General features: G+C 37.9%; 1 non-coding gene across 1 annotated transcript; it reads left to right on the forward strand.

Annotated features, from left to right (window-relative positions):
* Positions 1-2645: 2645 nt before the first annotated feature.
* LOC115936414 (U1 spliceosomal RNA) lies at positions 2646-2808 on the forward strand. Its single transcript, XR_004071899.1, has one exon. It is a non-coding gene; the product is annotated as a U1 spliceosomal RNA (small nuclear RNA).
* The last annotated feature ends 8274 nt before the right edge of the window (positions 2809-11082 follow it).

The following is an 11082-nucleotide window of genomic DNA, read 5'->3' on the forward strand; positions in this document are numbered from 1 at the left end:
CCCTGATGACCAGTGATGTTAAACACATTTTCATATGCTTATTAACAGTTTCTGTATCATTTTTGTGAAGTTAGTTTAAATATTTTACCCACTTTAAAATAGATAATTTTTGTTTTTTATTTTTAAGTCATACAATTGCTTTATTCTAAGGCAGGGCATGCACCTGTAATCCTAGCACTTTGGGAGGCTTAGGTGGAGGATTGCTTGAGGCCAGGAGTTCAAGACCATCCTGGGCAACATAGTGAGACACTGTCTCTACAAAAAATTAAAAAGTAGCTGGGCATGGTAGTGCACACCTGTCATCCTAGCTACTTGGGAGGCTGAGGCAGGAGGATTGCTTGAGCCCAGAAGTTTGAGGCTGCAGTGAGCCATGGTTGTACCACTGCACTTCAGCCTGTGCAACAGAGTGAGACTGTCTCTCTAAAAAAAAGTTCTTGGCCTGGCGTGATGGCTCATGCCTGTAACCCCAGCACTTTGGGAGGCTGAGGCAAGTGGATCACGAGGTCAGGAGATCAAGACCATCCTGGCTAACAGAGTGAAACCCCGTCTCTACTAAAAATATAAAAAATTAGCCAGGCATGGTGGCAGGCACCTGTAGTTCCAGCTATTCAGGAGGCTGACGCAGGAGAATGGCGTGAACCCGGGAGGCGGAGGTTGCAGTGAGCCAAGATTGCGCTGTGTGATCTCGCCTGTGATGGGAGGGACTGCTTTGAAGATTTCCAAAATTCCTTGAAAGCCTTTTCTCATGGTCTTGGTTGTTAGCGCTTTGCTCTATTTGAGTCATAAAATCTCTCTAGCAAGTGGCTGCTCTATAGCCTATGTGTATTTCTGTCTTGAAAATGCTTTTTCTTTTTCTACCACATGACCAGGCTGCAGATTTTCCAATTTTTTTCCTCTGCTTCCCTTTTAATTATAAGTTCCAACTTTAAGTCATTCCTTTGCTTCCACATCTGATTGTAGGCTGTTAGAAGCAGCTACACCATAGTTTGAATATGTTACTGCTTAAAGATTTCTCCACCAGATACCTTGGGTCATCATTCTTATGTTCAACCTTCCACGGATCCCTAGGACATGGACAAAATGCTGCCAAGATTTTTGCTAGGGCATAACAAGGGTGACTTTCATTCCCATTCCCAATAAATTCTTTATTTCAGTCTGAGACCTCATCAGCCTGGCCTTCACTGTCCATGTTTCTATCAACATTTTGGTCACAACCTCTTAACAAGTCTCTAAGAAATCCTAATTTTTCCCTCATCTTCCAGTCTTCTTCAGAAACATCCAATCTCTTTCAACTTCTGCCTGTTATCCATTTCCAAAGCATCTTCCCCACTTTCAGGTATCTTCATAGCACACCCCACTCCTGGTACCAATTTTCTGTATTAGTCTGTTTTACATTGTTCTAAAGGAATACCTGAAACTGAGTAATTCATAAAGAAAAGAGGTTTATTTGGCTCACAGTTCTGAAGACTGTGCAGGAAACATGGTACCAGCATCTGCTTCTGGGGTGGGTCTCTGGAAGCTTTGACTCATGACATAAAGCAAAAGGGGATCAGGTGTGTCACATGGTAAGAGGGGGAGCAAGAGAGAGGAAGGGGTACCATACCCTTTTAAACAATCAGCTCTCATGTGAACTGATAGAGGGAGAACTCACCCATTACCATGAGGATAGCACCAAGCCATTCATAAGGGATCCTCCCCATGACCCAAACACCTCCCACCAGGCCCCACTTCCAACATTGGGGATCACATTTAAACATGAGATTTGGACAGGACAAACATCCAAACTATGTCAAGGATTACTATCCAAAATACATAAGGACGTCCTCCAACTCAATAGCAAAAAAACAAAAAACAACCCCACAATAATCTAATTAAAAATGGGCAAAGGACTTGAGTAAACATTTCTTCAAAGAAGACATATGAAGGAACAACAGATATCTGAAAAGGTGCTTAATATCACAAACCATCAGGAAAATGCAAACCAAAATTATAATGAGCTATCACTTCATATCTTTTAGGATGACTACCATAAAAAAATAACAAATGTTGGCAAGAATGTGGAGAAGAGTAAACCCTTATGTACCATTGGTGGTAATGTAAATTGGTGCATCCACTGTAGAAAACAATATGGAGGTTCCTTAACAAATTAAAAAAACAATGACCTCATGATGTAGCAATTCCACTTCTGGCTATATCTCCAAATGAGTTGAAATCAGTATCTCAAAAATATATCTGCATCCTATGTTTATTTCAGCATTATTCACAATAGCCAAGACATGGAAGCAACCTAAATGTCCATCAATGGATGAATGGATAAAGAAAATACATACAATAGAATATTATTCAGTTTTAATGAAGAAGGAAATCCTGCCATTTGTGACAGCATAGGTGAACCTGGAGGACACAATGCTAAGTGAAATAGATCATATAAAGTACAAATACTACATGATACCACTTATATAATTAATCTAAAATAGTCAAACACATAAAACCCAAAAGTGGAATAGTGTTTCCAGGGACTGGAAGGCAGAGGAGAACAGGGAGGTATTAGTGAAAAATGTGCAAAATTTCAGTTACACAGATGAATAAAAAGTCCTAGAAATTGACTCTATAGTATAATGCCTATAGTTAAGAATCTTGTATTAATCCTTACCTGGCAGAGGTGATACCATGATCATGATGATGGTTTTCCCAGGGCAAGGCTGATCCATTCACTCTGGATGTGCTGACTCCTGTGATTTCCCCTAATGTGGTAAACTTGACTGCATAATTTGTGGTAGTAGGGGACTGTGTTCATGCTTTCTCCTCAAAAAAAAAAAAAAAAAAAGAACGCTGTATTGTATACTTAATAATTTGCTAAGAGGGTAGATCTTATGTTAAGTGTTCTTATAATAAACAAACAAAATGATAATAATAAATAGAGAAGTCTGGAAGAAACTTTCTGAGATGATGGATAGGCCTATGGTGTGGATTGAGGTGATGATTTTGTTGGTGAATCTTTATCTCCAAACACATTTGCATGTTCACAAATCTCGATGAACACCAAACAATATAAACCAAAGCAAACTATACCTACACATATCATAATTAAATTACTGAAAGTCAATGATAAAGCGGCGCTTTTCTTCCCTTCAGGCCCACCTTGTGGTTTTCAACTGCAAGAAGGCAAGCTAGCTGTTCAAACATGAATCGGGGCAGGAGGAGGGGAAGGGGCCTCTGTGAAGTTTTTGAATCAAGACTGTATATATTAAGATGTATACATTAATATACATAGTTTTTGTATGTCAATCATACATCAATAAAGTGGTTAAAAAGGAAGTTTTATATTTACAGTCATACTTACCACGTCCAGTGGCCTTTTGTGTGTGTGTATGTAGATCTGAATTTTGATTACTTTTTGGCCTCAAGAAATTCCTTTAACATTACTAGCAGTGAAGGTGTGATGACAAAAATTTTTCTGATTTTTTAAATTTGAAAATCTATTTATGTAATATTTATTTTTGAAGAATGTTTTTAGAGGATATAAAATTCTAAGTTGATAGTTTATTCTCCCTTTTCTCATCTACTCCCCAGCAGTTTAAAGATATTGTTCCATTGCCTTCTGGTTTGTGTGGTTTCTAATGAGGCATCAGCAGTATTATATACATCTGTGTGTACATATGTATGTGTGTGTGTATATATATATAGTGTTGTGTGTGGTTGTGTTAACTCTTAATTACTTTAATTTTTTATCATTGATTTTCAGTAATTTAATTATGACATGTGTAGGTATAGTTTTCTTTGTTTATATTGCTTGATGTTTATTGAGATTTGTGAACATGTAAATTTATACTTTTCATCCTATTTGGAAATATTTTGTCATTATTTCTTAAAAAATTTTTAATTTAAATATTCTTCCTCACCCTCTTTTCTGGTCCCCCTACTATGCATATATTAGGTTTCGTGATTTTGTCTCAAAGGCTGATGAAGTTCTCTTTTGTTTTTAGCTTTCCCTCACTCCTTAACCTGCAATTTGGATTGTTTTTATACCAGTCTTCACATTCTTTTACTGTAAAGTGTTTAATCAGCTATTAAACTCATCCAATGAATTCACTTCAGCTCTATATGTTTTATTTGCTTCTTTTTCATATCTTCCATTTTCTTCCTTATGTTCACATTTTTAAAAAATCTTAGGCAATATTTATCATAGCTGTTTAAATTCCTTATCTAAGAATTCTATCATATCTATTATTTCTGAGTGTATTGACTAATTTTTCTCTTCATTTTGGGTCATATTTCCTTTTTATTTTTGTTCTGGTAATTTTTAATTGGATGCTGGGTATTATATATGTTGTCAAAGGTCAGGTGTGGTGGGTCACACCTGTAATTCCAGCACTTTGGGAGGCCAAGATTAGAGAATTGTTTGAGGCCAGGAGTTTGAGACCATCCTGTGCAACACAGTGAGACAACATCTCTCCAAAAAATAGAAAAAATTAACCAGGCATGGCAGTACATGCCTGTCATCCCAGCTACTTGGGAGGCTGAGATGGGAGGATTACTTCTGTCCAAGAGTTCTAACCTGCATTGAGCTATGATTGCACCACTGCACTCCAGCCTGGGTGACAGAGTGAGACCTTATCTCTAAAAAAAAAAATGTAAAATAAATATTATTGAATGTTTGTTTTCTTCTTTTAAAGAGTGTTATAGTTTGTACTGCTAGCCTGCCAATTTATTTATAGATTTATTTGATTATTTGAAGTCTTGTTTTTAAGCTTTGTTAAGGCATATTAGAATAAGACTTTATTTTTAGGGTTAATTTCTCCTCACTGCTAAGGTATGAAACTTCTAAGGCACTGAGTGTTCAGTGAAGTCCTTCCACTGTGATTGGCTGGATTTCAAATGTCTAACCCTCATCAAGCTCTGTAGTTGTTCAGCTTTCACCTCTCCAGTAATTTTTCTTTATATTTATTCTTTGCCTGGGTTTGTGAAATTTCAACACATGTATGCGTGTACAGTTTATTACTTTTAGAGATAAACTAGAAGACATCCCTGTGAAGTTTTCTGAAGCTCTTTCTCAAAGATTCCCCATTTTTGGTAGTCTGCCCTGCAGATTTCAGATGCTTCAGCTTCCTTGAATTCTCAAACCTGCCTCTTCCACATAGTGACAATGCTGTGCCCTGCTTGGGTTTGCCCTCTTTCCAAACTAGTGTCTAATAGACACTTCCAGGTAGAGAGGTTGGGTTATCCTTGAGCTCAACTAATTTGTTTTTCTTCTCTCAGAGATCACTGTCCTTGGCTTCTTGTTGTTCAATGTATGAAAACAGCTGTTTCATATGTTTTGTCTAGTTTTTAAAAGTGTTTATAGTGTGAGGGTTAGTCCATTAGAATTACTTTGTTATACCTGGTTAGTGAATTCTTCCAAAATATTAGAATAAAAATTTGAAAGTGTAGGCCCCAAAAGATGATTTATTCAGAATTGGAGAGACTCGAGATAGTTCAAAACCAAGGAAGGCAACATGAGAAGTGAAGAAGATATAGAGACGTTTCCTATAGCAGAAGTTAAAGATGAATTACATATTCTAGTTATGTGTGTAGTTATTAGTGTGAGTTTTATTGCTAGTGTTATTGATATTATTTTGTTGTCATCTCTTGGAACACTCTCAATCAAATATTCTGTCTTTTTTTTTTTTTGTAAACGGCAACTTTTTTCTTCTGACCAAATTGGCCCTTTCTCCTCCTATTGAAGAAGGTATGGTTCTCTATCTTAAGAACTAAATGAAGGCCGGGCACGGTGGCTCACGCCTGTAATCCCAGCACTTTGGAAGGCTGAGGCGGGCGGATCACGAAGTCAGGAGATCGAGACCATCCTGGCTAACACGGTGAAACCCCGTCTCTACTAAAAATACAAAAAATTAGCCAGGCATGGTGGCGGGCGCCTGTAGTCCTAGCTACTCGGGAGGCTGAGCCAGGAGAATGGCGTGAACCCGGGAGGCGGAGCTTGCAGTGAGCCAAGATTGCGCCACTGCACTCCAGCCTGGGCGACAGAGCGAGACTCCGTCAAAAAAAAAAAAAAAAAACAAATGAAACAAAACTTTGATCCAAGCTGTCTTGGATTTATTTTAAAGCAAAATTTCTTAAGTAATATGTAATTTATGTATTTCTTATATTATTTCTTTGACCATCTTTAGTTCCCTGAGATTTGGTTCCTATTTCATAATTTTACTGAATCTACATGCCTAAGAGCATACTTAAATTTTCTTCTTGTTTTTCAAAATCAAAGGGATTTTTGTGTTCATTTCTCTCAACCTATAGTAGTCCATACTGCTGACTACCCCCTCTTTGGAGCTCTCTTTTCTCTTTCTTTTATAGCATTTCACTCTATTACCTTTGTCTTCTTCTTCCTTCTCCTTATTTTTTATTCCTGGAGGTGGGGATCTCAGTTTTTGTTAACTCATTCTTTCTTTTGTATAAGGCTAGCCAGCCCCAATAATGACCAAAATATACTCAATTAGGTATCTTGTTTAAATGAGAATCCTGTTTAATGGGTAGGGTAAAATTATACCACCCCACTGAACTCATTTATATGTTTTGATTAGATAATCCTTTTGTCATAATATTGAGCTAACTTTCACCTATTTTGTAATATTTGAACATTTAAATACGGTTGCTAGATCATATATCTTGATGTAGTTCAGGTCCAGGAGCTTCAACAGAAAAGAACTTACAGCCCATTCATAATTAGAGCATTTATAAATATATTTGGAAATTGAGGTAGTCCCTGAATGAAGTGACTTATAGGAAAGCACTCTGGAAGCTGAGAGAAAAATCATATGTGAGAAATCTGGTAAGGTAGGTGATATGGTTTGGATTTGTGTCCCCACCCAAATCTCATGTTGAATTGTAATTCCCAGTGTTGAAGGAGGGGCCTGGTGGGAGGTGATTGAATCATGGGGGTGGACTTCCCCTGTGCTGTTCTTGTGATAGTGAGTGAGTTCTCATGAGATATGGTTGTTTATAAGTGTGTAGTACCAGCCAGGCATGGTGGCTCACGCCTGTAATCCCAGCACTTTGGGAAGCTGAGACAGGCAGATCACTTGAGCTCAGGAGTTTGAGAGCAGCCTGGCCAATATGGTGAAACCCCATCTCTACTAAAAACACAAAAATTAGCCGGATGTGGTAGTGCACACCTGTAGTCCCAGCTACTCGGGAGGCTGAGGGAGGAGAATCACTTGAACTCGGGAGGCGGAGGTTGCAGTGAGCCGAGATCATGCCACTGCACTCCTGCCTGGGCAACAGAGCGAGAGTCTGTCTCAAAAAAAAAAAAAAAAGTGTGTTTGTATAGCACCTCCCCCATCTCTCTCTTCCTCCTGCTCTGGTCATGTAAGATGTGCCTCTTTCCTCTTCTCCTTATGCCATGATTGTAAGTTTCCTGAGGCCTCCCCTTGTACTGCCTGCAGAACCGTGAACCAACTAAACCTCTTTTCTTTATAAATTACCCAGTCTCAGATAGTTCTTTGCAGTAGTGCCAGAATGGACTAATACAGTAGGTGTGGTTTAGCAGCCTGGGCTTAACTTTAGAGGAGACAGAGATGTTCCAGGTCCAGTGTGAGGCTGTGCTTGTCCACTCTCCTGACCCAGGGATCTTCCTCCTATTCTCCTGTGAAGTATTTGTATGTTCCGGGACTGAAAGAAGACCGTGGTAACCACTGGAAGAACTTCGTCATTACGGAATCAAAGAGCCCTAGGAATTATTTTAGGACTACCTTTATAGCTCATCAGGCTGACTCATCTGGACATCATGATCAGAAGCAGGACTGGCGATTATATAGCAATATCAACATGTCCTTGTAAATGCTGCAGTATGTGGTCTACGGACAAATAAAAATAAAAAGTAAAATGCTTAATTGTTAAAAATTAAGATAGAGACTTCTCCCTTCTCTCTCTTCTTAAAACATTAACTTTAGGAAATTCATAATTATAACTTTTTTCTTTCTTTGAAATGTGTGTAAATCTTTTTAGAAGTGAGATAAGTTTGTTTTATTTTTTTGCCAACTTTATGACCCAGAAATGTCTTTCTCAAGGACCTAGGAGTCGTCTCTTGGAAATGTAAACATCAAGGGAGATAGTTTCTTTATTTCCCAGTTTCTATGGGAAGGTAGAAGCCTAACTTCAGAGGTACCTTGCTTCAGGTTGTAGAACTACCTCCTGTCATAAGATAAGTCTATTTTTCCTTTGTATAAAGCCAATTAGGTAACACGGATCATCACCCCAATTACCAGGTGAGTCTAGGATGAACTATATGTGACAGATGGTGCTGTCAAGTCCTCTTATTCTTTATCTGGAAAACCTGTAAGTAATGAGTTGTGTCTGCTTGACTATATAAAACAGTAAATTATTTTTCCTGTCTCTGCACTCTTTTAGCAGATTGCTTGTGATGCACATCACATTTTGGTTTATTGCTTATTCAATAATAAAATTGCTTTATTTCTCTACTACCATTGTGGAAATGTTTTCTGGGCTGGGAGATTTTATTTTAAATTGTATTTCCTCAACAGTGGGTAATGGAAGATGTATTAGAGTTCTCAGAGAAACAGAACCAAATATATATATATTGGTTCTGTTCATATATATATGTATATATATATGAATGAAGTGGCTTACATGATGATTATGGAGATCTAGAAGTCCCAGTATCTGCTGTCTACAAGCTGGAGAACCAGAAAAGCTGGCTTTGTAATTCATTTCCATCCTGAAGGCTTGAGAAACAGGGAAGCTGATGGTGTAGGTGCCAAGAAGCAGGAGCATCAATGTCCAAGGGCAGAAGAAGGTGGATGGGTATGCCAGCTCAAGCAGCAACAAACTAACTCTTCTTCTGCCTTTTTGTTCTATGTAGGCTCTCAACAAATTAGATGATGATGCTCACCTGCATTAGTGAGGGTGCTCTTTATTAAGCAACGTTTATAGCTTATTTTTTCTTTCTAAATTGCATTTTTTTGTAATTTCCCCCCTCATTTAAATTACATATTTATTTTTGTACCTAATATGTACTGGAATTTATTTTTATTTTCTCTAAAGATGATCTCCCCAAATATATATGCTTTAGCCACCACATGTCTGGATCCACATACAAACCAAAAAGATTAAACCATAGGCTACCAGAAAAATAACTCATGTTAGATTTTCTCAGAGTGGGCAGCCATCAGTAAGTAAAAATAGGCTCTTCCTGACACTCCAAATGTGAAATGCCATCTTTTATTTTAGAACTCAGGTGCTTCATACTAACTGGTGAATTTTCTAAATTCTGAAAAAACTTATTAGGTACAGAAAAGAGAAATGATATATAGAATCAGAACTGAGTTGAGAAATTTTCCAGTATCTTTTGAAAAGTCTGGTCAGATTATCACTACATTTACAGATTTAGAGCATTATTCCAATGTGTTAATTTTCTGCAGTGCAATGTTTCAGCAGAGATTATAAATTCAGGTATAAAATTTGTGGTTGACACAAATCAGAAGGAAGTATGATTTTCTCAAAGTAATAATAATAATAAAGCAATCAACACAAATATTTGCATAGTGCTTACTGTATGCCAGATGCTATTCTAAGTGCCTTAACAAATGTTAAGTCTTTGTAATTTTTATGACTACACTGTGAAGCTGTTACTATTGTTATAATTTTATAGATGAGAAAACTGAGCTATAGAATAGTAAATTAACTTGACCAAGTCATACAACTAGTAAATGACATATTTAAACCCAGAAAGCAGAGTTTGGAGTTAAGCAAATAGCATTTATAGAATAGGAGGAAGTACAAAAGAAAGCACAAAGTAGTACTATGACATCAAAGGAAATGTCAGGCCCAAATGTATTCCTGGCTTTTGCATGCTGTATTAGTCCATTCTCACACTCTTATAAAGAAATACCTGAGACTGGGCAATTTATAAAGAAAAGAGATTTAATTTACTCACAGTTCCACATGACTGGGGAGGCCTCAGGAAACTTACAATCATGGCAGAAGGTGAACGGGAAGCAGGCACCTTCTTCACAAGTCGGCAGGAGGGAGAGAGCGCATAAGGGAAACTGCCACTTTTAAACCATCAGATCTCATGAGAACTCCCTCATTATCGTGAGAACAGCATGGGAGAAACTGCCCCCGTGATCCGATCGCCTCCCATCAGGTCCCTCCCTCTACATGTGGGGATTATAATTCGAGATGAGATTTGAATGGGAACACAGAGCCAAAACATATCACATGCTTCTTTGACTAGATAGATTATCTGGTTCAGACACCTTTCTCCTTCTCATTCCCATGACTGAAACTGCCCTGCAGCAGAAGATACACAGCCCCTAAAATCAAGTGGTCCAATTACTAGCCTCAGTCAGTTCTAAACATTGTTTTCTTGCTTGGATCCTGAGGCCAGTTTTTTTCTTCACTTGCCAAACTTTCACCAACCAAAATTTATAGATGTAATAACTCGGCTTCTCATAGATCCCTTCCCAGAGTTGGAGTCTGATCCAATACCACCCTGGTAGCTGAAGTCTTTCCTACTGGTTGATTATCTACTGGATGCTGATTGCTGATTGCCGTAGTCCTGTGTGTCACCTGCCTTGGATTCTCTATTATGGCCTGTTCTTATCGGTTGGAGTTTTCTGTTGTTCCATCTGTCATTCTTTCAAAAGGTAATGTCTTAGTCAGTTTGGGCTACTATAACAGAATACCATAAACTGGATAGCTTATAAACTACACAATACCTTTTTCATAGTTCAGCCATCTGGGAATTCCAAGATCAAAGACTTGGCAGAAGCAGTGTCTGGTGAGGGCCGGCTTCCTTGTTCATAGATCGCTGTCATTTCATTATGTCCTTACATGGTGGAAGGGGCTAGTTAGCTGAGTTCTCTCTTTTTAAAAAATACTTATTGACCAATAATAATTGTACATATTCATGGTGTACATAGTGATGTTCCAATACATATAATATATAGTGATCAGATCAGAGTAATTAGCATATCCAGCATCTCAAGCATTTTTATCATTTCTTTGTGTTGGGAACATTCAATATCCTCCTTCTAGCTGTTTGAAACTATATAATATATTATTGTCAAC

This window comes from Gorilla gorilla, chromosome 9, assembly GCF_029281585.2.
Source record: "Gorilla gorilla gorilla isolate KB3781 chromosome 9, NHGRI_mGorGor1-v2.1_pri, whole genome shotgun sequence".
Lineage (NCBI taxonomy): Eukaryota > Metazoa > Chordata > Mammalia > Primates > Hominidae > Gorilla > Gorilla gorilla.